General features: G+C 39.8%; 13 non-coding genes across 13 annotated transcripts; all 13 read right to left on the bottom strand.

Annotated features, from left to right (window-relative positions):
- Window positions 1–854: 854 nt before the first annotated feature.
- Window positions 855–1018, bottom strand: LOC149772214 (U1 spliceosomal RNA). Its single transcript, XR_016417977.1, has one exon. It is a non-coding gene; the product is annotated as a U1 spliceosomal RNA (small nuclear RNA).
- A 1476-nt stretch (window positions 1019–2494) lies between these two features.
- LOC149772213 (U1 spliceosomal RNA) lies at window positions 2495–2652 on the bottom strand. The gene has a single exon (XR_016418001.1). It is a non-coding gene; the product is annotated as a U1 spliceosomal RNA (small nuclear RNA).
- Window positions 2653–9718: 7066 nt separating this feature from the next.
- On the bottom strand, window positions 9719–9882 carry LOC149772212 (U1 spliceosomal RNA). Its single transcript, XR_016417898.1, has one exon. It is a non-coding gene; the product is annotated as a U1 spliceosomal RNA (small nuclear RNA).
- Window positions 9883–11359: 1477 nt separating this feature from the next.
- Window positions 11360–11523, bottom strand: LOC149772211 (U1 spliceosomal RNA). The gene has a single exon (XR_016417968.1). It is a non-coding gene; the product is annotated as a U1 spliceosomal RNA (small nuclear RNA).
- A 1500-nt stretch (window positions 11524–13023) lies between these two features.
- LOC149772210 (U1 spliceosomal RNA) lies at window positions 13024–13187 on the bottom strand. Its single transcript, XR_016417779.1, has one exon. It is a non-coding gene; the product is annotated as a U1 spliceosomal RNA (small nuclear RNA).
- A 1465-nt stretch (window positions 13188–14652) lies between these two features.
- On the bottom strand, window positions 14653–14816 carry LOC149772209 (U1 spliceosomal RNA). Its single transcript, XR_016417897.1, has one exon. It is a non-coding gene; the product is annotated as a U1 spliceosomal RNA (small nuclear RNA).
- A 1463-nt stretch (window positions 14817–16279) lies between these two features.
- LOC149772208 (U1 spliceosomal RNA) lies at window positions 16280–16443 on the bottom strand. Its single transcript, XR_016417976.1, has one exon. It is a non-coding gene; the product is annotated as a U1 spliceosomal RNA (small nuclear RNA).
- A 1476-nt stretch (window positions 16444–17919) lies between these two features.
- LOC149772207 (U1 spliceosomal RNA) lies at window positions 17920–18083 on the bottom strand. The gene has a single exon (XR_016417778.1). It is a non-coding gene; the product is annotated as a U1 spliceosomal RNA (small nuclear RNA).
- Window positions 18084–19552: 1469 nt separating this feature from the next.
- LOC149772206 (U1 spliceosomal RNA) lies at window positions 19553–19716 on the bottom strand. Its single transcript, XR_016417896.1, has one exon. It is a non-coding gene; the product is annotated as a U1 spliceosomal RNA (small nuclear RNA).
- A 1467-nt stretch (window positions 19717–21183) lies between these two features.
- LOC149772205 (U1 spliceosomal RNA) lies at window positions 21184–21347 on the bottom strand. Its single transcript, XR_016417975.1, has one exon. It is a non-coding gene; the product is annotated as a U1 spliceosomal RNA (small nuclear RNA).
- Window positions 21348–22835: 1488 nt separating this feature from the next.
- Window positions 22836–22999, bottom strand: LOC149772204 (U1 spliceosomal RNA). Its single transcript, XR_016417777.1, has one exon. It is a non-coding gene; the product is annotated as a U1 spliceosomal RNA (small nuclear RNA).
- Window positions 23000–24484: 1485 nt separating this feature from the next.
- On the bottom strand, window positions 24485–24648 carry LOC149772203 (U1 spliceosomal RNA). Its single transcript, XR_016417932.1, has one exon. It is a non-coding gene; the product is annotated as a U1 spliceosomal RNA (small nuclear RNA).
- A 1462-nt stretch (window positions 24649–26110) lies between these two features.
- Window positions 26111–26274, bottom strand: LOC149772202 (U1 spliceosomal RNA). Its single transcript, XR_016417891.1, has one exon. It is a non-coding gene; the product is annotated as a U1 spliceosomal RNA (small nuclear RNA).
- Between the last annotated feature and the right edge of the window lie 590 nt (window positions 26275–26864).

Genomic DNA, 26864 nt, shown 5'->3' with positions numbered 1-26864 from the left:
ACCTCTTTTGCTATGAACCACTGCAAATCGACTTGTCAGGTCAAAGGAATACTACTTTTTGTTTCCTCTGTTTTATTAAATTTGAAATCTTTGTGCCACTGATTGGCCAGCTACGCTTCGCCGTACTCCGAGTCTAGAAGCTTTGGATTGTTGAAAGTGCTGCTGATACAGAAGTAACTGGTGATGCAGATGATCTCTACAATGAGACTTATGATGAAGCTTCACTGCTTTTGATAAGGACAACAAGCTTGCTGTATTAACGAAGTTGTTCCTGTTATTTGAAGATATTGTTTCTCTCTCTCTCTCTCTCTCTCTCTCTCTCTCTCTCTACTGCAGAGAAGTTCTGTGAAAATAAAACTTGATTTTCGTCGAATCCAGTAAGCATGTTTCCATTTATTTCTCTTTCTTTCTTTCTTTCTCTCACAAATATGCTGGATCGCTGTTACTCAAAGATATTTCACACGTTCGTTGTGAGATGGCTCTTTGAAAGTTGTTTGTTGTAGGGTTTAATGCCATTTTTCAGCACAAGATAGGCTATGCATGGCAGGCAATATAAATGGTGGAGGAAGAACCCGGGAGAAGAAAAATGAACGGAAAGAACTCCCGACCCATGATAACATACTGGCAAGCTTTCTCTGATAACCACATGGGCCAAATCCGAAACTCAAACACACGCAGACAGGTGAGATGGCCGCGATCCGTAATGGTGGGCTATTTAGACCACCCGGGGTACCCACCCCTTGAAAGAGCAGTGTAAGAAATAATAACATTATCGATTGGCACGTGCTAATCAGAGACATCCAGACTAATTTTGTCCTAAGCTTGAGATTATTGGTTATTTTTAATTGAATTATCAGGGGTTAGCGCGAACGCAGACCCCCACACTAATAAATAGCGACCCCGAGTCACCCACATTTGGTGTGATCGCAGGTTTCAGCCCAATCGAAGTGCAATGGAGAGGCCTCATCCTGGGGAAACCGCCTAGCTGATCACGGTACTCCCTGGTCCAGGTAAGTATGATTTCTTGACGTTTACTGACGTTTATCAACTGACATTTGTGTCTGGAGTAGGAAGTGTGCCTCTAAGTAATGAAAATAAATTAAAACGATTCAGGGCCATGGTACTGCTGATGTCTTAGTATTCCGAATAACTTTATAGCTTATGTTTCAACATTACAAAAGTAACTGAAATGTCTTCAAATAGTCCTTTATTTGCAATTTCAGTTTCTTTTACGGTGGATATATGCTATATAGGTTTGCTCGGACGGCAGGGGATAGTTTCGTATATTGGCCCCTGGCAAATTTCTTAACTTGAGGCAACGGTGCGTATTTTTCAGCTATTATGGTTTTTTAATTAAATATATGGATACATTTTTCAATTCCGCGTTTCGGGCTTGTCTTGTTCTTGAAACTGATATCAGCCATTGACCTCCCATAGTTACTTCACAGCAAGTTGACAGTGAAATAGCAATAGTCGTCTAGCAAGAACTATGGTCAATCACATCCAGCTGTTTAGTACACAATGCTTTCCCGAACTGTTACGTAAGGAAAGGGATTGTGTTTGCACTGGCAAGATCGCTTGGTGTCATAAATGAAAAATGCAGGTATAAATTTGAGGTTGCAGTGCATCAACCTCTTTTGCTATGAACCACTGCAAATCGACTTGTCAGGTCAAAGGAATACTACTTTTTGTTTCCTCTGTTTTATTAAATTTGAAATCTTTGTGCCACTGATTGGCCAGCTACGCTTCGCCGTACTCCGAGTCTAGAAGCTTTGGATTGTTGAAAGTGCTGCTGATACAGAAGTAACTGGTGATGCAGATGATCTCTACAATGAGACTTATGATGAAGCTTCACTGCTTTTGATAAGGACAACAAGCTTGCTGTATTAACGAAGTTGTTCCTGTTATTTGAAGATATTGTTTCTCTCTCTCTCTCTCTCTCTCTCTCTCTCTCTCTCTCTCTCTCTCTACTGCAGAGAAGTTCTGTGAAAATAAAACTTGATTTTCGTCGAATCCAGTAAGCATGTTTCCATTTATTTCTCTTTCTTTCTTTCTTTCTCTCACAAATATGCTGGATCGCTGTTACTCAAAGATATTTCACACGTTCGTTGTGAGATGGCTCTTTGAAAGTTGTTTGTTGTAGGGTTTAATGCCATTTTTCAGCACAAGATAGGCTATGCATGGCAGGCAATATAAATGGTGGAGGAAGAACCCGGGAGAAGAAAAATGAACGGAAAGAACTCCCGACCCATGATAACATACTGGCAAGCTTTCTCTGATAACCACATGGGCCAAATCGGAAACTCAAACACACGCAGACAGGTGAGATGGCCGCGATCCGTAATGGTGGGCTATTTAGACCACCCGGGGTACCCACCCCTTGAAAGAGCAGTGTAAGAAATAATAACATTATCGATTGGCACGTGCTAATCAGAGACATCCAGACTAATTTTGTCCTAAGCTTGAGATTATTGGTTATTTTTAATTGAATTATCAGGGGTTAGCGCGAACGCAGACCCCCACACTAATAAATAACGACCCCGAGTCACCCACATTTGGGGTGATCGCAGGTTTCAGCCCAACCGAAGTGCAATGGAAAGGCCTCATCCTGGGGAAACCTTTTTTTTTTTTTTTTATTTTTCATAAAATTTTTATTCAGTATTTACATGTTAAAATATATAAGCGAATCCTATACTACAATCTTCACCCATACATGTTCTTCCCACTCATCCGTTCAAGCCTAAACACACAGACACATACATACACGTTGACGTGCACACTTACCATGCATGCATTTAAAATCGCTTATATGTACAAGAACGTACAAAATTGTTGAACGCATATCTCCTAGGTGAAGAAAAAAAAAATGAAATAAATAAATACAATTATACATAATACATTTGTATGCCACACATATACATATATATATATATCGTTTGTCAGTCATATAATAATTTCATACAGAGATGGAAATATTGAAATTATAAATTAGTTTGTAATATAACCGACATTATATTATTGTAAATGCAAGATGTATTCAAAGTGATTTAAGCACTATACCTCTTGTAAACCTGTTTGACAAGTGAATTGCTGTAAAAGCTCGTGGGATGAAATGCAGAATGTTAGCACGTGCGGCTGGAAGTATTACTAAACTAAACGTGCATACCGGTAGACGTGGATTAAAACATGGTTACAGCAGGGCTGTGTAGTGAGAGCTGCGAAGAAATCCTCAAAGTATATATAATTGGATTTATCTAATATGAAAGGTATGTTGTATTATTCTAGACTTATGTCAATTACTAATTCAAAATTGAATAGAGAACAGAATAATCCAGCTAAGCACCATTTGTCTATAAAATGAACCAAGTTAAGCCTGGAATAGTCAGTTCTGATTCTACATTTTAATCTTGAGAGAAAGAAGGATAAAAAGGTGTTGCTGGTTACCACTTCTTTATAATAATATGCTCGTATACGTTTAATCCATATGGCATATTTATATTCAGCGCATAATAAAAGGCACAAGTCCTCGAATTCAGGTTCCGGGAACGAGGCCCCATTCGGGATAAGACCGAATTTAAGGAATGTATAAAAGGTATTGAAGGAGTTTCTTGAAAGTGTTTTCAACCATTTGATAATTAGCTGTTGTAAGGGGAGTATTAACTTGCATTCGAAGAATAAATGATCAGTCGTTTCAATGTCACCGCAAAAAGTGCATAACTTAGATTTGGAAATCTTCTTTAAGAACATGTTGTAGTTAACGGGTAAAATATCATGTATTATTTTAAAACATACATCTCTAGTGATGGGGTCTAAAAATTTATTATGCAAATTTGTCCAAATGTTGCCGAAATTTAAATCGTATAATTTGGTTATTTTGGGTTCAAGAACATAGATTTGTAACTGTCGTTGATAAAAATATTTTGTGGGGACATGACCAAACTCGAGATCAGGATTATTTTCAAGAAATGTTTTGAAAATGGTCATACATTTTTGATAAAATTCAGGTACATATAGCGTATGAGTAAATTTGTTAAAGCCTAAATTAGGGTTGAAAGACCTTAATTGTAAACCGATCCAATACCTTGCAAAATCTTTCCATTTGGCTGAATACTCATCGTCGAGTAATTTTTGTATATGTTGTATACGTATTGCTTGGATTTTACATTTCAAATGGGTGATGTTTAAACCCCCGTCGTATAGGGGGTTGATACATACGGCTCTAGCAAGCGGTTCAAATTTAGAATTCCACAAAAATGTGAAGATATTCCTATTTATTAAAATTTCATAGTGTTTATGTAGATTAGCCACGGTTGCAGTATACCAAATTTTGCTGCAAGCTAAAAGGTTAATAACATGGGATTTAGAAATGAGAGGTAAATTTCTACGTTTCCATAGTAATAGTGTATTCATAAGCTTAGTAACATTTTTATTCCAGTGATCATCGTGACTTACATCATTGCCAAAATGAAACCCTACAATTTTTTGTTTGTCGATCCAAGAAATGCCAAAGGGGTGATCACTGCGGTTACGCCATTTACCCATGAACATGCCGTTGGATTTGCTGTAATTTACCTTAGCACCAGAAGCGCGATCGTACATGCGAGACCAAAATAAATACCGTTCGATCGATTTGTCCGTGCAACAGAAACCTGTACTATCATCCGCGTAGAGAGAGATCTTACAGGCCTCTGCTGCACCAGGCACCTTAATACCTATAATTTCTGGGTCGTTTCGAATTTTGATTGCAAAAGGCTCGTACACTATTACATATAGAAGGGGGGAAAGACTGCAACCTTGACGAACTCCTCTTGATATTAAAAAGGGGTCCGAAATATAATTGTTGACTATAACTGATGAACTAACATCAGTGTAGAAAATTGAAATCCATTTAATAAAATCAGGATGAAACCCGAATGATTCCAATGTTTTTAACATAAATTGATAATTAACCCTATCAAATGCCTTTTCTTGATCTAAGGATATAAATGCACATGATAATTCTTTTTGTTCTATGTAGTCACAGATATTTCGTATAAGGTGACCATTGTCAAATATAGATCGACCTTTAACTCCACATGTTTGATCCATGTGTATTATTTTGGACATGACATTTCCAAGTCGATTAGTAATAACTTTAGATAGAATTTTGTAGTCTAAATTTAATAGGGAGATAGGTCTCCAATTTTTCATATTATTTGAATTTTGAGGGTCCTTACATAGTAACGTAATGTAAGATAGTTTTTGTGAATCAGACAGAGTGTTTGATTCAAAGATCAAATTATATAAACGGACTAATGTGTCGCCTAAACATTCAAAGAACGTGACGTAAAACTCTTTTGTGAGACCGTCTGGTCCAGGTGATTTATTTGGCTCCATCGTATTTAAAGATTTCCAAATTTCTGCTTTAGTAATTGATCCAATGAGGAATTGGTTATCCTCAGCGTTTAACTGAGGTAACCCAGTTAAGAATTCTTCAGATAAATCTTCATCAATTGATTCAGGGGTAAAAAGATTTGAATAAAACGTTTTAAAACAGTTTAAAATATCAACACTTGAGTTATAGGTCACGTTATTATACTCAATTTCAGTGATAGTTTTCTGGGAACCCTTCTTATTTTCTAATTGAAAAAAGAATTGGCTCGGTCTTTCGTTATTATCTAAAATTTTTGCTTTGCTCCTAATGACTGATCCTACATATTTTTCGTTTTGCAATTCCTTAATAGACATTCGGAGTTCTTGTAGTTGAAAGAGAAGTTCTTCATTATTGGATAAATCATATTTCTGTCTTAGATATTGGTAGTCTTTCTTCAATGATTTAATTGCCGAGTTCTTAATTTTCAAAAGTTGTTTGGAATATCGAATGATTTCTTCTTTAAGTTTGAGTTTTAGCTCATCCCAGTATTCTAGTGTAATGTTATGATGTCTTAGTTCTCTCTGAATTAGGTCCGTAATGAGAGTTTTTAATGTGGTATGTTTTAAATGCGAGTTATTGCATTTCCAGTAACCGGTACCATATGATATTGATGAGTTGCATGCTATACTTAAAATTACTGCATCGTGGTCAGATTGAGTGAAGTTAACGATTGTCGAATTAATGATGAAATTTGCTATGTTTTTAGAAACATACAGTCGATCAAGTCTGCTCGCTAACAGTGGTAATGATTGGTCTAGTGTATTTCGATACCATGTGTACATTTTTGATGAGGGGTTCAGTTTGCGAAATGTGTCAATTAGTTTAAAGTTAGATATAAGAGATTTTAATGCTTGCACGGACTTGTCGCTGTAATTAGTTAGATTTCCTACCCGGTCAAGGTTAGAGTTGAGGACACAATTGAAGTCTCCTGCTAGAATGAGATTGTGTTGTCCCGTTAAATATGTGAATAATGAAGTAAAAAATTCACTTTTCTCCGAATCAGGGATGGAGGCATATATATTTATGGCCCGATATGTTATATCATTATATTGAAAGTCAGCGCAAATTATTCTACCGTCAAAATCAGTTTCATATTTTAGAAAAGTTATGTTAGGATTAAAATTAATAATAGCAACTCCAGATGAACGACTCGAGCCAAAACTCCATATGGCACAACAACATTGCAATTTCTCTTGAATTTTTGAAGTAAGGGTTCTTTTTTCTACATGGGTTTCTTGTAGAAATACAAGGTCAATATGATGTGAAGATACCAAGTTTCTAATCTCGTATAGTTTTCGATCCGTGTTGGTTCGAAGGCCATTGCTGTTTAATGTAAGGACGTTAATTGTACTCATGTTATTTTTTATTGTGTTGGCATGTCCAGAATAAGTTAAAAATCGTTCATGCACGTGAGATAGGGCTGCTCTGTATACTCTAGGTGTACGGAGCGAGTCAGTCTGAGCTCGAGATGAGTAGAGTTCATTGTATATGGTGATACTATTCGTAACCAGAATTGACTTACTGAACAATAACATAATAGGGGTGGGTATATAATTAAGTAATAAAGTGTTATGGACGAAATATATGAACTATGAGATGAAGAAAGATGATAATTTGAATGTGACAAAGTATAATGGAGAATGAGAACAAACCTGATATTTTGGAAATAAGAACTTATAACCAGGAAACATCCTGAAATATTTAGTCCGTTAAACTTATTCCTTGTCCATTGTACTGTCCGTATATGTGCCCGGTCCATTTGATAGCCTCCATTGTCCGTGGGCGTTCCAGTTTCTTTCTCACATACCTCAGCAGGGCGTATTCCAACATTAAGAAGTTTGCACGTCCATATGTGAATCTTCTTCATTGTGGTTTTTTTTTGACCTCTTGGACGTGACCACTTGCCACGTGTATGTGTCCAAGTCAAATAGTTCTCTCTTATCCGATGATTTAGGTCCCTCCTCTGTATTTTCTGGGGCTACAGCTTTCTCATCATTTTGGGTTGATACTCCCTCCTCCGCCACTTCTGAAGCATTCGAAGAGGCGGAGGCGGTGGGGTGATCAACTGTACTCCTCTCTGTAGATATCGGCGCTGCTGATGTTGATGGTTTAGGTTGTGTTGTTTCGCGTGATGCAGGTGGCTGGGGGACAACATGTCTTTCACTGTTTACTATAGATGCATAACTTGCACCTTTCTCGGGACAGTCTTTACGTAAATGACCTGATTGACGGCATCTAAGACAAATTGGGGGGCGCCCTTTCATGGTGATCAGCATCCCACACATTCCAAGTGACACAATGTGTGGTATGTTCCGGCTGTCAAATTCTGTGGTGCGAAGTTTGACTATCCTAGTGCCATTTTCGATCATCTTGTCCTTGGATATAATGGTTTTGTCCCTAGTTATCTCGAGAATCTGTCCATATTCCTTCAGGACCTCTTTGATGATATTATCATTGACAAAAAGGGGCAGCCAGTGTACTCTAAGATCTATTATGAGATTTGCGATGTATTTAATACCGTCTCCGGTAACTCCTTTTGCTTTCTCTTGCGAACGGAGAACAGCATGCCATGGGGTGTTTTCACCTTCTCTATAAAACCCTTCAAGGTCAGTAATCTCTACACCAGCAAGTTCCAGTTTCCTGAGCGCATCTTCTCGAGACATACGACCCTCAATTCGTACTGTACGAAGATAGACATCACTGTTGACATAGTTTGAGACGTTCACTTCACAACGGCGATACATTTTAAATGAACGTGGAATGTTAACTCAAAATGATTTTGAGAACTACTCTGTTTTGGCTGAGGTTACGCGTGAGATAATCACGGTACTCCCTGGTCCAGGTAAGTATGATTTCTTGACGTTTACTGACGTTTATCAACTGACATTTGTGTCTGGAGTAGGAAGTGTGCCTCTAAGTAATGAAAATAAATTAAAACGATTCAGGGCCATGGTACTGCTGATGTCTTAGTATTCCGAATAACTTTATAGCTTATGTTTCAACATTACAAAAGTAACTGAAATGTCTTCAAATAGTCCTTTATTTGCAATTTCAGTTTCTTTTACGGTGGATATATGCTATATAGGTTTGCTCGGACGGCAGGGGATAGTTTCGTATATTGGCCCCTGGCAAATTTCTTAACTTGAGGCAACGGTGCGTATTTTTCAGCTATTATGGTTTTTTAATTAAATATATGGATACGTTTTTCAATTCCGCGTTTCGGGCTTGTCTTGTTCTTGAAACTGATATCAGCCATTGACCTCCCATAGTTACTTCACAGCAAGTTGACAGTGAAATAGCAATAGTCGTCTAGCAAGAACTATGGTCAATCACATCCAGCTGTTTAGTACACAATGCTTTCCCGAACTGTTACGTAGGGAAAGGGATTGTGTTTGCACTGGCAAGATCGCTTGGTGTCATAAATGAAAAATGCAGGTATAAATTTGAGGTTGCAGTGCATCAACCTCTTTTGCTATGAACCACTGCAAATCGACTTGTCAGGTCAAAGGAATACTACTATTTGTTTCCTCTGTTTTATTAAATTTGAAATCTTTGTGCCACTGATTGGCCAGCTACGCTTCGCCGTACTCCGAGTCTAGAAGCTTTGGATTGTTGAAAGTGCTGCTGATACAGAAGTAACTGGTGATGCAGATGATCTCTACAATGAGACTTATGATGAAGCTGTCACTGCTTTTGATAAGGACAACAAGCTTGCTGTATTAACGAAGTTGTTCCTGTTATTTGAAGATATTGTTTCTCTCTCTCTCTCTCTCTCTCTCTACTGCAGAGAAGTTCTGTGAAAATAAAACTTGATTTTCGTCGAATCCAGTAAGCATGTTTCCATTTATTTCTCTTTCTTTCTTTCTTTCTCTCACAAATATGCTGGATCGCTGTTACTCAAAGATATTTCACACGTTCGTTGTGAGATGGCTCTTTGAAAGTTGTTTGTTGTAGGGTTTAATGCCATTTTTCAGCACAAGATAGGCTATGCATGGCAGGCAATATAAATGGTGGAGGAAGAACCCGGGAGAAGAAAACTGAACGGAAAGAACTCCCGACCCATGATAACATACTGGCAAGCTTTCTCTGATAACCACATGGGCCAAATCCGAAACTCAAACACACGCAGACAGGTGAGATGGCCGCGATCCGTAATGGTGGGCTATTTAGACCACCCGGGGTACCCACCCCTTGAAAGAGCAGTGTAAGAAATAATAACATTATCGATTGGCACGTGCTAATCAGAGACATCCAGACTAATTTTGTCCTAAGCTTGAGATTATTGGTTATTTTTAATTGAATTATCAGGGGTTAGCGCGAACGCAGACCCCCACACTAATAAATAGCGACCCCGAGTCACCCACATTTGGGGTGATCGCAGGTTTCAGCCCAACCGAAGTGCAATGGAAAGGCCTCATCCTGGGGAAACCGCCTAGCTGATCACGGTACTCCCTGGTCCAGGTAAGTATGATTTCTTGACGTTTACTGACGTTTATCAACTGACATTTGTGTCTGGAGTAGGAAGTGTGCCTCTAAGTAATGAAAATAAATTAAAACGATTCAGGGCCATGGTACTGCTGATGTCTTAGTATTCCGAATAACTTTATAGCTTATGTTTCAACATTACAAAAGTAACTGAAATGTCTTCAAATAGTCCTTTATTGGCAATTTCAGTTTCTTTTACGGTGGATATATGCTATATAGGTTTGCTCGGACGGCAGGGGATAGTTTCGTATATTGGCCCCTGGCAAATTTCTTAACTTGAGGCAACGGTACGTATTTTTCAGCTATTATGGTTTTTTAATTAAATATATGGATACATTTTTCAATTCCGCGTTTCGGGCTTGTCTTGTTCTTGAAACTGATATCAGCCATTGACCTCCCATAGTTACTTCACAGCAAGTTGACAGTGAAATAGCAATAGTCGTCTAGCAAGAACTATGGTCAATCACATCCAGCTGTTTAGTACACAATGCTTTCCCGAACTGTTACGTAAGGAAAGGGATTGTGTTTGCACTGGCAAGATCGCTTGGTGTCATAAATGAAAAATGCAGGTATAAATTTGAGGTTGCAGTGCATCAACCTCTTTTGCTATGAATCACTGCAAATCGACTTGTCAGGTCAAAGGAATACTACTATTTATTTCCTCTGTTTTATTAAATTTGAAATCTTTGTGCCACTGATTGGCCAGCTACGCTTCGCCGTACTCCGAGTCTAGAAGCTTTGGATTGTTGAAAGTGCTGCTGATACAGAAGTAACTGGTGATGCAGATGATCTCTACAATGAGACTTATGATGAAGCTGTCACTGCTTTTGATAAGGACAACAAGCTTGCTGTATTAACGAAGTTGTTCCTGTTATTTGAAGATATTGTTTCTCTCTCTCTCTCTCTCTCTCTCTCTCTCTCTCTCTCTCTCTCTCTACTGCAGAGAAGTTCTGTGAAAATAAAACTTGATTTTCGTCGAATCCAGTAAGCATGTTTCCATTTATTTCTCTTTCTTTCTTTCTTTCTCTCACAAATATGCTGGATCGCTGTTACTCAAAGATATTTCACACGTTCGTTGTGAGATGGCTCTTTGAAAGTTGTTTGTTGTAGGGTTTAATGCCATTTTTCAGCACAAGATAGGCTATGCATGGCAGGCAATATAAATGGTGGAGGAAGAACCCGGGAGAAGAAAACTGAACGGAAAGAACTCCCGACCCATGATAACATACTGGCAAGCTTTCTCTGATAACCACATGGGCCAAATCCGAAACTCAAACACACGCAGACAGGTGAGATGGCCGCGATCCGTAATGGTGGGCTATTTAGACCACCCGGGGTACCCACCCCTTGAAAGAGCAGTGTAAGAAATAATAACATTATCGATTGGCACGTGCTAATCAGAGACATCCAGACTAATTTTGTCCTAAGCTTGAGATTATTGGTTATTTTTAATTGAATTATCAGGGGTTAGCGCGAACGCAGACCCCCACACTAATAAATAACGACCCCGAGTCACCCACATTTGGTGTGATCGCAGGTTTCAGCCCAATCGAAGTGCAATGGAAAGGCCTCATCCTGGGGAAACCGCCTAGCTGATCACGGTACTCCCTGGTCCAGGTAAGTATGATTTCTTGACGTTTACTGACGTTTATCAACTGACATTTGTGTCTGGAGTAGGAAGTGTGCCTCTAAGTAATGAAAATAAATTAAAACGATTCAGGGCCATGGTACTGCTGATGTCTTAGTATTCCGAATAACTTTATAGCTTATGTTTCAACATTACAAAAGTAACTGAAATGTCTTCAAATAGTCCTTTATTTGCAATTTCAGTTTCTTTTACGGTGGATATATGCTATATAGGTTTGCTCGGACGGCAGGGGATAGTTTCGTATATTGGCCCCTGGCAAATTTCTTAACTTGAGGCAACGGTGCGTATTTTTCAGCTATTATGGTTTTTTAATTAAATATATGGATACATTTTTCAATTCCGCGTTTCGGGCTTGTCTTGTTCTTGAAACTGATATCAGCCATTGACCTCCCATAGTTACTTCACAGCAAGTCGACAGTGAAATAGCAATAGTCGTCTAGCAAGAACTATGGTCAATCACATCCAGCTGTTTAGTACACAATGCTTTCCCGAACTGTTACGTAAGGAAAGGGATTGTGTTTGCACTGGCAAGATCGCTTGGTGTCATAAATGAAAAATGCAGGTATAAATTTGAGGTTGCAGTGCATCAACCTCTTTTGCTATGAACCACTGCAAATCGACTTGTCAGGTCAAAGGAATACTACTTTTTGTTTCCTCTGTTTTATTAAATTTGAAATCTTTGTGCCACTGATTGGCCAGCTACGCTTCGCCGTACTCCGAGTCTAGAAGCTTTGGATTGTTGAAAGTGCTGCTGATACAGAAGTAACTGGTGATGCAGATGATCTCTACAATGAGACTTATGATGAAGCTTCACTGCTTTTGATAAGGACAACAAGCTTGCTGTATTAACGAAGTTGTTCCTGTTATTTGAAGATATTGTTTCTCTCTCTCTCTCTCTCTCTCTCTCTCTCTCTCTCTCTCTCTCTCTCTCTCTCTCTCTCTCTCTCTCTCTACTGCAGAGAAGTTCTGTGAAAATAAAACTTGATTTTCGTCGAATCCAGTAAGCATGTTTCCATTTATTTCTCTTTCTTTCTTTCTTTCTCTCACAAATATGCTGGATCGCTGTTACTCAAAGATATTTCACACGTTCGTTGTGAGATGGCTCTTTGAAAGTTGTTTGTTGTAGGGTTTAATGCCATTTTTCAGCACAAGATAGGCTATGCATGGCAGGCAATATAAATGGTGGAGGAAGAACCCGGGAGAAGAAAAATGAACGGAAAGAACTCCCGACCCATGATAACATACTGGCAAGCTTTCTCTGATAACCACATGGGCCAAATCCGAAACTCAAACACACGCAGACAGGTGAGATGGCCGCGATCCGTAATGGTGGGCTATTTAGACCACCCGGGGTACCCACCCCTTGAAAGAGCAGTGTAAGAAATAATAACATTATCGATTGGCACGTGCTAATCAGAGACATCCAGACTAATTTTGTCATAAGCTTGAGATTATTGGTTATTTTTAATTGAATTATCAGGGGTTAGCGCGAACGCAGACCCCCACACTAATAAATAACGACCCCGAGTCACCCACATTTGGGGTGATCGCAGGTTTCAGCCCAACCGAAGTGCAATGGAAAGGCCTCATCCTGGGGAAACCGCCTAGCTGATCACGGTACTCCCTGGTCCAGGTAAGTATGATTTCTTGACGTTTACTGACGTTTATCAACTGACATTTGTGTCTGGAGTAGGAAGTGTGCCTCTAAGTAATGAAAATAAATTAAAACGATTCAGGGCCATGGTACTGCTGATGTCTTAGTATTCCGAATAACTTTATAGCTTATGTTTCAACATTACAAAAGTAACTGAAATGTCTTCAAATAGTCCTTTATTTGCAATTTCAGTTTCTTTTACGGTGGATATATGCTATATAGGTTTGCTCGGACGGCAGGGGATAGTTTCGTATATTGGCCCCTGGCAAATTTCTTAACTTGAGGCAACGGTGCGTATTTTTCAGCTATTATGGTTTTTTAATTAAATATATGGATACATTTTTCAATTCCGCGTTTCGGGCTTGTCTTGTTCTTGAAACTGATATCAGCCATTGACCTCCCATAGTTACTTCACAGCAAGTCGACAGTGAAATAGCAATAGTCGTCTAGCAAGAACTATGGTCAATCACATCCAGCTGTTTAGTACACAATGCTTTCCCGAACTGTTACGTAGGGAAAGGGATTGTGTTTGCACTGGCAAGATCGCTTGGTGTCATAAATGAAAAATGCAGGTATAAATTTGAGGTTGCAGTGCATCAACCTCTTTTGCTATGAACCACTGCAAATCGACTTGTCAGGTCAAAGGAATACTACTATTTATTTCCTCTGTTTTATTAAATTTGAAATCTTTGTGCCACTGATTGGCCAGCTACGCTTCGCCGTACTCCGAGTCTAGAAGCTTTGGATTGTTGAAATTGCTGCTGATACAGAAGTAACTGATGATGCAGATGATCTCTACAATGAGACTTATGATGAAGCTGTCACTGCTTTTGATAAGGACAACAAGCTTGCTGTATTAACGAAGTTGTTCCTGTTATTTGAAGATATTGTTTCTCTCTCTCTCTCTCTCTCTCTCTCTCTCTCTCTACTGCAGAGAAGTTCTGTGAAAATAAAACTTGATTTTCGTCGAATCCAGTAAGCATGTTTCCATTTATTTCTCTTTCTTTCTTTCTTTCTCTCACAAATATGCTGGATCGCTGTTACTCAAAGATATTTCACACGTTCGTTGTGAGATGGCTCTTTGAAAGTTGTTTGTTGTAGGGTTTAATGCCATTTTTCAGCACAAGATAGGCTATGCATGGCAGGCAATATAAATGGTGGAGGAAGAACCCGGGAGAAGAAAAATGAACGGAAAGAACTCCCGACCCATGATAACATACTGGCAAGCTTTCTCTGATAACCACATGGGCCAAATCCGAAACTCAAACACACGCAGACAGGTGAGATGGCCGCGATCCGTAATGGTGGGCTATTTAGACCACCCGGGGTACCCACCCCTTGAAAGAGCAGTGTAAGAAATAATAACATTATCGATTGGCACGTGCTAATCAGAGACATCCAGACTAATTTTGTCCTAAGCTTGAGATTATTGGTTATTTTTAATTGAATTATCAGGGGTTAGCGCGAACGCAGACCCCCACACTAATAAATAGCGACCCCGAGTCACCCACATTTGGGGTGATCGCAGGTTTCAGCCCAACCGAAGTGCAATGGAAAGGCCTCATCCTGGGGAAACCGCCTAGCTGATCACGGTACTCCCTGGTCCAGGTAAGTATGATTTCTTGACGTTTACTGACGTTTATCAACTGACATTTGTGTCTGGAGTAGGAAGTGTGCCTCTAAGTAATGAAAATAAATTAAAACGATTCAGGGCCATGGTACTGCTGATGTCTTAGTATTCCGAATAACTTTATAGCTTATGTTTCAACATTACAAAAGTAACTGAAATGTCTTCAAATAGTCCTTTATTTGCAATTTCAGTTTCTTTTACGGTGGATATATGCTATATAGGTTTGCTCGGACGGCAGGGGATAGTTTCGTATATTGGCCCCTGGCAAATTTCTTAACTTGAGGCAACGGTACGTATTTTTCAGCTATTATGGTTTTTTAATTAAATATATGGATACATTTTTCAATTCCGCGTTTCGGGCTTGTCTTGTTCTTGAAACTGATATCAGCCATTGACCTCCCATAGTTACTTCACAGCAAGTTGACAGTGAAATAGCAATAGTCGTCTAGCAAGAACTATGGTCAATCACATCCAGCTGTTTAGTACACAATGCTTTCCCGAACTGTTACGTAAGGAAAGGGATTGTGTTTGCACTGGCAAGATCGCTTGGTGTCATAAATGAAAAATGCAGGTATAAATTTGAGGTTGCAGTGCATCAACCTCTTTTGCTATGAATCACTGCAAATCGACTTGTCAGGTCAAAGGAATACTACTATTTGTTTCCTCTGTTTTATTAAATTTGAAATCTTTGTGCCACTGATTGGCCAGCTACGCTTCGCCGTACTCCGAGTCTAGAAGCTTTGGATTGTTGAAAGTGCTGCTGATACAGAAGTAACTGGTGATGCAGATGATCTCTACAATGAGACTTATGATGAAGCTGTCACTGCTTTTGATAAGGACAACAAGCTTGCTGTATTAACGAAGTTGTTCCTGTTATTTGAAGATATTGTTTCTCTCTCTCTCTCTCTCTCTCTCTCTCTCTCTACTGCAGAGAAGTTCTGTGAAAATAAAACTTGATTTTCGTCGAATCCAGTAAGCATGTTTCCATTTATTTCTCTTTCTTTCTTTCTTTCTCTCACAAATATGCTGGATCGCTGTTACTCAAAGATATTTCACACGTTCGTTGTGAGATGGCTCTTTGAAAGTTGTTTGTTGTAGGGTTTAATGCCATTTTTCAGCACAAGATAGGCTATGCATGGCAGGCAATATAAATGGTGGAGGAAGAACCCGGGAGAAGAAAAATGAACGGAAAGAACTCCCGACCCATGATAACATACTGGCAAGCTTTCTCTGATAACCACATGGGCCAAATCCGAAACTCAAACACACGCAGACAGGTGAGATGGCCGCGATCCGTAATGGTGGGCTATTTAGACCACCCGGGGTACCCACCCCTTGAAAGAGCAGTGTAAGAAATAATAACATTATCGATTGGCACGTGCTAATCAGAGACATCCAGACTAATTTTGTCCTAAGCTTGAGATTATTGGTTATTTTTAATTGAATTATCAGGGGTTAGCGCGAACGCAGACCCCCACACTAATAAATAGCGACCCCGAGTCACCCACATTTGGTGTGATCGCAGGTTTCAGCCCAATCGAAGTGCAATGGAAAGGCCTCATCCTGGGGAAACCGCCTAGCTGATCACGGTACTCCCTGGTCCAGGTAAGTATGATTTCTTGACGTTTACTGACGTTTATCAACTGACATTTGTGTCTGGAGTAGGAAGTGTGCCTCTAAGTAATGAAAATAAATTAAAACGATTCAGGGCCATGGTACTGCTGATGTCTTAGTATTCCGAATAACTTTATAGCTTATGTTTCAACATTACAAAAGTAACTGAAATGTCTTCAAATAGTCCTTTATTTGCAATTTCAGTTTCTTTTACGGTGGATATATGCTATATAGGTTTGCTCGGACGGCAGGGGATAGTTTCGTATATTGGCCCCTGGCAAATTTCTTAACTTGAGGCAACGGTGCGTATTTTTCAGCTATTATGGTTTTTTAATTAAATATATGGATACATTTTTCAATTCCGCGTTTCGGGCTTGTCTTGTTCTTGAAACTGATATCAGCCATTGACCTCCCATAGTTACTTCACAGCAAGTTGACAGTGAAATAGCAATAGTCGTCTAGCAAGAACTATGGTCAATCACATCCAGCTGTTTAGTACACAATGCTTTCCCGAACTGTTACGTAAGGAAAGGGATTGTGTTTGCACTGGCAAGATCGCTTGGTGTCATAAATGAAAAATGCAGGTATAAATTTGAGGTTGCAGTGCATCAACCTCTTTTGCTATGAACCACTGCAAATCGACTTGTCAGGTCAAAGGAATACTACTTTTTGTTTCCTCTGTTTTATTAAATTTGAAATCTTTGTGCCACTGATTGGCCAGCTACGCTTCGCCGTACTCCGAGTCTAGAAGCTTTGGATTGTTGAAAGTGCTGCTGATACAGAAGTAACTGGTGATGCAGATGATCTCTACAATGAGACTTATGATGAAGCTTCACTGCTTTTGATAAGGACAACAAGCTTGCTGTATTAACGAAGTTGTTCCTGTTATTTGAAGATATTGTTTCTCTCTCTCTCTCTCTCTCTCTCTCTCTCTCTCTCTCTCTCTCTCTACTGCAGAGAAGTTCTGTGAAAATAAAACTTGATTTTCGTCGAATCCAGTAAGCATGTTTCCATTTATTTCTCTTTCTTTCTTTCTTTCTCTCACAAATATGCTGGATCGCTGTTACTCAAAGATATTTCACACGTTCGTTGTGAGATGGCTCTTTGAAAGTTGTTTGTTGTAGGGTTTAATGCCATTTTTCAGCACAAGATAGGCTATGCATGGCAGGCAATATAAATGGTGGAGGAAGAACCCGGGAGAAGAAAAATGAACGGAAAGAACTCCCGACCCATGATAACATACTGGCAAGCTTTCTCTGATAACCACATGGGCCAAATCCGAAACTCAAACACACGCAGACAGGTGAGATGGCCGCGATCCGTAATGGTGGGCTATTTAGACCACCCGGGGTACCCACCCCTTGAAAGAGCAGTGTAAGAAATAATAACATTATCGATTGGCACGTGCTAATCAGAGACATCCAGACTAATTTTGTCCTAAGCTTGAGATTATTGGTTATTTTTAATTGAATTATCAGGGGTTAGCGCGAACGCAGACCCCCACACTAATAAATAACGACCCCGAGTCACCCACATTTGGGGTGATCGCAGGTTTCAGCCCAACCGAAGTGCAATGGAAAGGCCTCATCCTGGGGAAACCGCCTAGCTGATCACGGTACTCCCTGGTCCAGGTAAGTATGATTTCTTGACGTTTACTGACGTTTATCAACTGACATTTGTGTCTGGAGTAGGAAGTGTGCCTCTAAGTAATGAAAATAAATTAAAACGATTCAGGGCCATGGTACTGCTGATGTCTTAGTATTCCGAATAACTTTATAGCTTATGTTTCAACATTACAAAAGTAACTGAAATGTCTTCAAATAGTCCTTTATTTGCAATTTCAGTTTCTTTTACGGTGGATATATGCTATATAGGTTTGCTCGGACGGCAGGGGATAGTTTCGTATATTGGCCCCTGGCAAATTTCTTAACTTGAGGCAACGGTGCGTATTTTTCAGCTATTATGGTTTTTTAATTAAATATATGGATACATTTTTCAATTCCGCGTTTCGGGCTTGTCTTGTTCTTGAAACTGATATCAGCCATTGACCTCCCATAGTTACTTCACAGCAAGTCGACAGTGAAATAGCAATAGTCGTCTAGCAAGAACTATGGTCAATCACATCCAGCTGTTTAGTACACAATGCTTTCCCGAACTGTTACGTAGGGAAAGGGATTGTGTTTGCACTGGCAAGATCGCTTGGTGTCATAAATGAAAAATGCAGGTATAAATTTGAGGTTGCAGTGCATCAACCTCTTTTGCTATGAACCACTGCAAATCGACTTGTCAGGTCAAAGGAATACTACTATTTATTTCCTCTGTTTTATTAAATTTGAAATCTTTGTGCCACTGATTGGCCAGCTACGCTTCGCCGTACTCCGAGTCTAGAAGCTTTGGATTGTTGAAATTGCTGCTGATACAGAAGTAACTGATGATGCAGATGATCTCTACAATGAGACTTATGATGAAGCTGTCACTGCTTTTGATAAGGACAACAAGCTTGCTGTATTAACGAAGTTGTTCCTGTTATTTGAAGATATTGTTTCTCTCTCTCTCTCTCTCTCTCTCTCTCTCTCTCTCTCTACTGCAGAGAAGTTCTGTGAAAATAAAACTTGATTTTCGTCGAATCCAGTAAGCATGTTTCCATTTATTTCTCTTTCTTTCTTTCTTTCTCTCACAAATATGCTGGATCGCTGTTACTCAAAGATATTTCACACGTTCGTTGTGAGATGGCTCTTTGAAAGTTGTTTGTTGTAGGGTTTAATGCCATTTTTCAGCACAAGATAGGCTATGCATGGCAGGCAATATAAATGGTGGAGGAAGAACCCGGGAGAAGAAAAATGAACGGAAAGAACTCCCGACCCATGATAACATACTGGCAAGCTTTCTCTGATAACCACATGGGCCAAATCCGAAACTCAAACACACGCAGACAGGTGAGATGGCCGCGATCCGTAATGGTGGGCTATTTAGACCACCCGGGGTACCCACCCCTTGAAAGAGCAGTGTAAGAAATAATAACATTATCGATTGGCACGTGCTAATCAGAGACATCCAGACTAATTTTGTCCTAAGCTTGAGATTATTGGTTATTTTTAATTGAATTATCAGGGGTTAGCGCGAACGCAGACCCCCACACTAATAAATAGCGACCCCGAGTCACCCACATTTGGGGTGATCGCAGGTTTCAGCCCAACCGAAGTGCAATGGAAAGGCCTCATCCTGGGGAAACCGCCTAGCTGATCACGGTACTCCCTGGTCCAGGTAAGTATGATTTCTTGACGTTTACTGACGTTTATCAACTGACATTTGTGTCTGGAGTAGGAAGTGTGCCTCTAAGTAATGAAAATAAATTAAAACGATTCAGGGCCATGGTACTGCTGATGTCTTAGTATTCCGAATAACTTTATAGCTTATGTTTCAACATTACAAAAGTAACTGAAATGTCTTCAAATAGTCCTTTATTTGCAATTTCAGTTTCTTTTACGGTGGATATATGCTATATAGGTTTGCTCGGACGGCAGGGGATAGTTTCGTATATTGGCCCCTGGCAAATTTCTTAACTTGAGGCAACGGTACGTATTTTTCAGCTATTATGGTTTTTTAATTAAATATATGGATACATTTTTCAATTCCGCGTTTCGGGCTTGTCTTGTTCTTGAAACTGATATCAGCCATTGACCTCCCATAGTTACTTCACAGCAAGTTGACAGTGAAATAGCAATAGTCGTCTAGCAAGAACTATGGTCAATCACATCCAGCTGTTTAGTACACAATGCTTTCCCGAACTGTTACGTAAGGAAAGGGATTGTGTTTGCACTGGCAAGATCGCTTGGTGTCATAAATGAAAAATGCAGGTATAAATTTGAGGTTGCAGTGCATCAACCTCTTTTGCTATGAATCACTGCAAATCGACTTGTCAGGTCAAAGGAATACTACTATTTGTTTCCTCTGTTTTATTAAATTTGAAATCTTTGTGCCACTGATTGGCCAGCTACGCTTCGCCGTACTCCGAGTCTAGAAGCTTTGGATTGTTGAAAGTGCTGCTGATACAGAAGTAACTGGTGATGCAGATGATCTCTACAATGAGACTTATGATGAAGCTGTCACTGCTTTTGATAAGGACAACAAGCTTGCTGTATTAACGAAGTTGTTCCTGTTATTTGAAGATATTGTTTCTCTCTCTCTCTCTCTCTCTCTCTCTCTCTCTCTCTACTGCAGAGAAGTTCTGTGAAAATAAAACTTGATTTTCGTCGAATCCAGTAAGCATGTTTCCATTTATTTCTCTTTCTTTCTTTCTTTCTCTCACAAATATGCTGGATCGCTGTTACTCAAAGATATTTCACACGTTCGTTGTGAGATGGCTCTTTGAAAGTTGTTTGTTGTAGGGTTTAATGCCATTTTTCAGCACAAGATAGGCTATGCATGGCAGGCAATATAAATGGTGGAGGAAGAACCCGGGAGAAGAAAACTGAACGGAAAGAACTCCCGACCCATGATAACATACTGGCAAGCTTTCTCTGATAACCACATGGGCCAAATCCGAAACTCAAACACACGCAGACAGGTGAGATGGCCGCGATCCGTAATGGTGGGCTATTTAGACCACCCGGGGTACCCACCCCTTGAAAGAGCAGTGTAAGAAATAATAACATTATCGATTGGCACGTGCTAATCAGAGACATCCAGACTAATTTTGTCCTAAGCTTGAGATTATTGGTTATTTTTAATTGAATTATCAGGGGTTAGCGCGAACGCAGACCCCCACACTAATAAATAGCGACCCCGAGTCACCCACATTTGGTGTGATCGCAGGTTTCAGCCCAATCGAAGTGCAATGGAAAGGCCTCATCCTGGGGAAACCGCCTAGCTGATCACGGTACTCCCTGGTCCAGGTAAGTATGATTTCTTGACGTTTACTGACGTTTATCAACTGACATTTGTGTCTGGAGTAGGAAGTGTGCCTCTAAGTAATGAAAATAAATTAAAACGATTCAGGGCCATGGTACTGCTGATGTCTTAGTATTCCGAATAACTTTATAGCTTATGTTTCAACATTACAAAAGTAACTGAAATGTCTTCAAATAGTCCTTTATTTGCAATTTCAGTTTCTTTTACGGTGGATATATGCTATATAGGTTTGCTCGGACGGCAGGGGATAGTTTCGTATATTGGCCCCTGGCAAATTTCTTAACTTGAGGCAACGGTGCGTATTTTTCAGCTATTATGGTTTTTTAATTAAATATATGGATACATTTTTCAATTCCGCGTTTCGGGCTTGTCTTGTTCTTGAAACTGATATCAGCCATTGACCTCCCATAGTTACTTCACAGCAAGTTGACAGTGAAATAGCAATAGTCGTCTAGCAAGAACTATGGTCAATCACATCCAGCTGTTTAGTACACAATGCTTTCCCGAACTGTTACGTAAGGAAAGGGATTGTGTTTGCACTGGCAAGATCGCTTGGTGTCATAAATGAAAAATGCAGGTATAAATTTGAGGTTGCAGTGCATCAACCTCTTTTGCTATGAACCACTGCAAATCGACTTGTCAGGTCAAAGGAATACTACTTTTTGTTTCCTCTGTTTTATTAAATTTGAAATCTTTGTGCCACTGATTGGCCAGCTACGCTTCGCCGTACTCCGAGTCTAGAAGCTTTGGATTGTTGAAAGTGCTGCTGATACAGAAGTAACTGGTGATGCAGATGATCTCTACAATGAGACTTATGATGAAGCTTCACTGCTTTTGATAAGGACAACAAGCTTGCTGTATTAACGAAGTTGTTCCTGTTATTTGAAGATATTGTTTTTCTCTCTCTCTCTCTCTCTCTCTCTCTCTCTCTCTCTCTCTCTCTCTCTCTCTCTCTACTGCAGAGAAGTTCTGTGAAAATAAAACTTGATTTTCGTCGAATCCAGTAAGCATGTTTCCATTTATTTCTCTTTCTTTCTTTCTTTCTCTCACAAATATGCTGGATCGCTGTTACTCAAAGATATTTCACACGTTCGTTGTGAGATGGCTCTTTGAAAGTTGTTTGTTGTAGGGTTTAATGCCATTTTTCAGCACAAGATAGGCTATGCATGGCAGGCAATATAAATGGTGGAGGAAGAACCCGGGAGAAGAAAAATGAACGGAAAGAACTCCCGACCCATGATAACATACTGGCAAGCTTTCTCTGATAACCACATGGGCCAAATCCGAAACTCAAACACACGCAGACAGGTGAGATGGCCGCGATCCGTAATGGTGGGCTATTTAGACCACCCGGGGTACCCACCCCTTGAAAGAGCAGTGTAAGAAATAATAACATTATCGATTGGCACGTGCTAATCAGAGACATCCAGACTAATTTTGTCATAAGCTTGAGATTATTGGTTATTTTTAATTGAATTATCAGGGGTTAGCGCGAACGCAGACCCCCACACTAATAAATAACGACCCCGAGTCACCCACATTTGGGGTGATCGCAGGTTTCAGCCCAACCGAAGTGCAATGGAAAGGCCTCATCCTGGGGAAACCGCCTAGCTGATCACGGTACTCCCTGGTCCAGGTAAGTATGATTTCTTGACGTTTACTGACGTTTATCAACTGACATTTGTGTCTGGAGTAGGAAGTGTGCCTCTAAGTAATGAAAATAAATTAAAACGATTCAGGGCCATGGTACTGCTGATGTCTTAGTATTCCGAATAACTTTATAGCTTATGTTTCAACATTACAAAAGTAACTGAAATGTCTTCAAATAGTCCTTTATTTGCAATTTCAGTTTCTTTTACGGTGGATATATGCTATATAGGTTTGCTCGGACGGCAGGGGATAGTTTCGTATATTGGCCCCTGGCAAATTTCTTAACTTGAGGCAACGGTGCGTATTTTTCAGCTATTATGGTTTTTTAATTAAATATATGGATACATTTTTCAATTCCGCGTTTCGGGCTTGTCTTGTTCTTGAAACTGATATCAGCCATTGACCTCCCATAGTTACTTCACAGCAAGTCGACAGTGAAATAGCAATAGTCGTCTAGCAAGAACTATGGTCAATCACATCCAGCTGTTTAGTACACAATGCTTTCCCGAACTGTTACGTAGGGAAATGGATTGTGTTTGCACTGGCAAGATCGCTTGGTGTCATAAATGAAAAATGCAGGTATAAATTTGAGGTTGCAGTGCATCAACCTCTTTTGCTATGAACCACTGCAAATCGACTTGTCAGGTCAAAGGAATACTACTATTTATTTCCTCTGTTTTATTAAATTTGAAATATTTGTGCCACTGATTGGCCAGCTACGCTTCGCCGTACTCCGAGTCTAGAAGCTTTGGATTGTTGAAAGTGCTGCTGATACAGAAGTAACTGATGATGCAGATGATCTCTACAATGAGACTTATGATGAAGCTGTCACTGCTTTTGATAAGGACAACAAGCTTGCTGTATTAACGAAGTTGTTCCTGTTATTTGAAGATATTGTTTCTCTCTCTCTCTCTCTCTCTCTCTCTCTCTCTCTCTCTCTCTCTCTCTCTCTCTACTGCAGAGAAGTTCTGTGAAAATAAAACTTGATTTTCGTCGAATCCAGTAAGCATGTTTCCATTTATTTCTCTTTCTTTCTTTCTTTCTCTCACAAATATGCTGGATCGCTGTTACTCAAAGATATTTCACACGTTCGTTGTGAGATGGCTCTTTGAAAGTTGTTTGTTGTAGGGTTTAATGCCATTTTTCAGCACAAGATAGGCTATGCATGGCAGGCAATATAAATGGTGGAGGAAGAACCCGGGAGAAGAAAAATGAACGGAAAGAACTCCCGACCCATGATAACATACTGGCAAGCTTTCTCTGATAACCACATGGGCCAAATCCGAAACTCAAACACACGCAGACAGGTGAGATGGCCGCGATCCGTAATGGTGGGCTATTTAGACCACCCGGGGTACCCACCCCTTGAAAGAGCAGTGTAAGAAATAATAACATTATCGATTGGCACGTGCTAATCAGAGACATCCAGACTAATTTTGTCCTAAGCTTGAGATTATTGGTTATTTTTAATTGAATTATCAGGGGTTAGCGCGAACGCAGACCCCCACACTAATAAATAGCGACCCCGAGTCACCCACATTTGGGGTCATCGCAGGTTTCAGCCCAACCTAAGTGCAATGGAAAGGCCTCATCCTGGGGAAACCGCCTAGCTGATCACGGTACTCCCTGGTCCAGGTAAGTATGATTTCTTGACGTTTACTGACGTTTATCAACTGACATTTGTGTCTGGAGTAGGAAGTGTGCCTCTAAGTAATGAAAATAAATTAAAACGATTCAGGGCCATGGTACTGCTGATGTCTTAGTATTCCGAATAACTTTATAGCTTATGTTTCAACATTACAAAAGTAACTGAAATGTCTTCAAATAGTCCTTTATTTGCAATTTCAGTTTCTTTTACGGTGGATATATGCTATATAGGTTTGCTCGGACGGCAGGGGATAGTTTCGTATATTGGCCCCTGGCAAATTTCTTAACTTGAGGCAACGGTACGTATTTTTCAGCTATTATGGTTTTTTAATTAAATATATGGATACATTTTTCAATTCCGCGTTTCGGGCTTGTCTTGTTCTTGAAACTGATATCAGCCATTGACCTCCCATAGTTACTTCACAGCAAGTTGACAGTGAAATAGCAATAGTCGTCTAGCAAGAACTATGGTCAATCACATCCAGCTGTTTAGTACACAATGCTTTCCCGAACTGTTACGTAAGGAAAGGGATTGTGTTTGCACTGGCAAGATCGCTTGGTGTCATAAATGAAAAATGCAGGTATAAATTTGAGGTTGCAGTGCATCAACCTCTTTTGCTATGAACCACTGCAAATCGACTTGTCAGGTCAAAGGAATACTACTTTTTGTTTCCTCTGTTTTATTAAATTTGAAATCTTTGTGCCACTGATTGGCCAGCTACGCTTCGCCGTACTCCGAGTCTAGAAGCTTTGGATTGTTGAAAGTGCTGCTGATACAGAAGTAACTGGGGATGCAGATGATCTCTACAATGAGACTTATGATGAAGCTTCACTGCTTTTGATAAGGACAACAAGCTTGCTGTATTAACGAAGTTGTTCCTGTTATTTGAAGATATTGTTTCTCTCTCTCTCTCTCTCTCTCTCTCTCTCTCTACTGCAGAGAAGTTCTGTGAAAATAAAACTTGATTTTCGTCGAATCCAGTAAGCATGTTTCCATTTATTTCTCTTTCTTTCTTTCTTTCTCTCACAAATATGCTGGATCGCTGTTACTCAAAGATATTTCACACGTTCGTTGTGAGATGGCTCTTTGAAAGTTGTTTGTTGTAGGGTTTAATGCCATTTTTCAGCACAAGATAGGCTATGCATGGCAGGCAATATAAATGGTGGAGGAAGAACCCGGGAGAAGAAAAATGAACGGAAAGAACTCCCGACCCATGATAACATACTGGCAAGCTTTCTCTGATAACCACATGGGCCAAATCCGAAACTCAAACACACGCAGACAGGTGAGATGGCCGCGATCCGTAATGGTGGGCTATTTAGACCACCCGGGGTACCCACCCCTTGAAAGAGCAGTGTAAGAAATAATAACATTATCGATTGGCACGTGCTAATCAGAGACATCCAGACTAATTTTGTCCTAAGCTTGAGATTATTGGTTATTTTTAATTGAATTATCAGGGGTTAGCGCGAACGCAGACCCCCACACTAATAAATAACGACCCCGAGTCACCCACATTTGGGGTGATCGCAGGTTTCAGCCCAACCGAAGTACAATGGAAAGGCCTCATCCTGGGGAAACCGCCTAGCTGATCACGGTACTCCCTGGTCCAGGTAAGTATGATTTCTTGACGTTTACTGACGTTTATCAACTGACATTTGTGTCTGGAGTAGGAAGTGTGCCTCTAAGTAATGAAAATAAATTAAAACGATTCAGGGCCATGGTACTGCTGATGTCTTAGTATTCCGAATAACTTTATAGCTTATGTTTCAACATTACAAAAGTAACTGAAATGTCTTCAAATAGTCCTTTATTTGCAATTTCAGTTTCTTTTACGGTGGATATATGCTATATAGGTTTGCTCGGACGGCAGGGGATAGTTTCGTATATTGGCCCCTGGCAAATTTCTTAACTTGAGGCAACGGTGCGTATTTTTCAGCTATTATGGTTTTTTAATTAAATATATGGATACATTTTTCAATTCCGCGTTTCGGGCTTGTCTTGTTCTTGAAACTGATATCAGCCATTGACCTCCCATAGTTACTTCACAGCAAGTTGACAGTGAAATAGCAATAGTCGTCTAGCAAGAACTATGGTCAATCACATCCAGCTGTTTAGTACACAATGCTTTCCCGAACTGTTACGTAAGGAAAGGGATTGTGTTTGCACTGGCAAGATCGCTTGGTGTCATAAATGAAAAATGCAGGTATA

The sequence above is a fragment of the Sinohyriopsis cumingii genome, unplaced genomic scaffold (genome assembly GCF_028554795.1).
Source record: "Sinohyriopsis cumingii isolate HCF-2022 unplaced genomic scaffold, ASM2855479v2 utg001517l, whole genome shotgun sequence".
Taxonomy (NCBI): Eukaryota; Metazoa; Mollusca; class Bivalvia; order Unionida; family Unionidae; genus Sinohyriopsis; species Sinohyriopsis cumingii.
The sequence above is the reverse complement of the archived record's forward strand: the minus strand, read 5'-3'. Positions and strand labels throughout refer to the sequence as shown.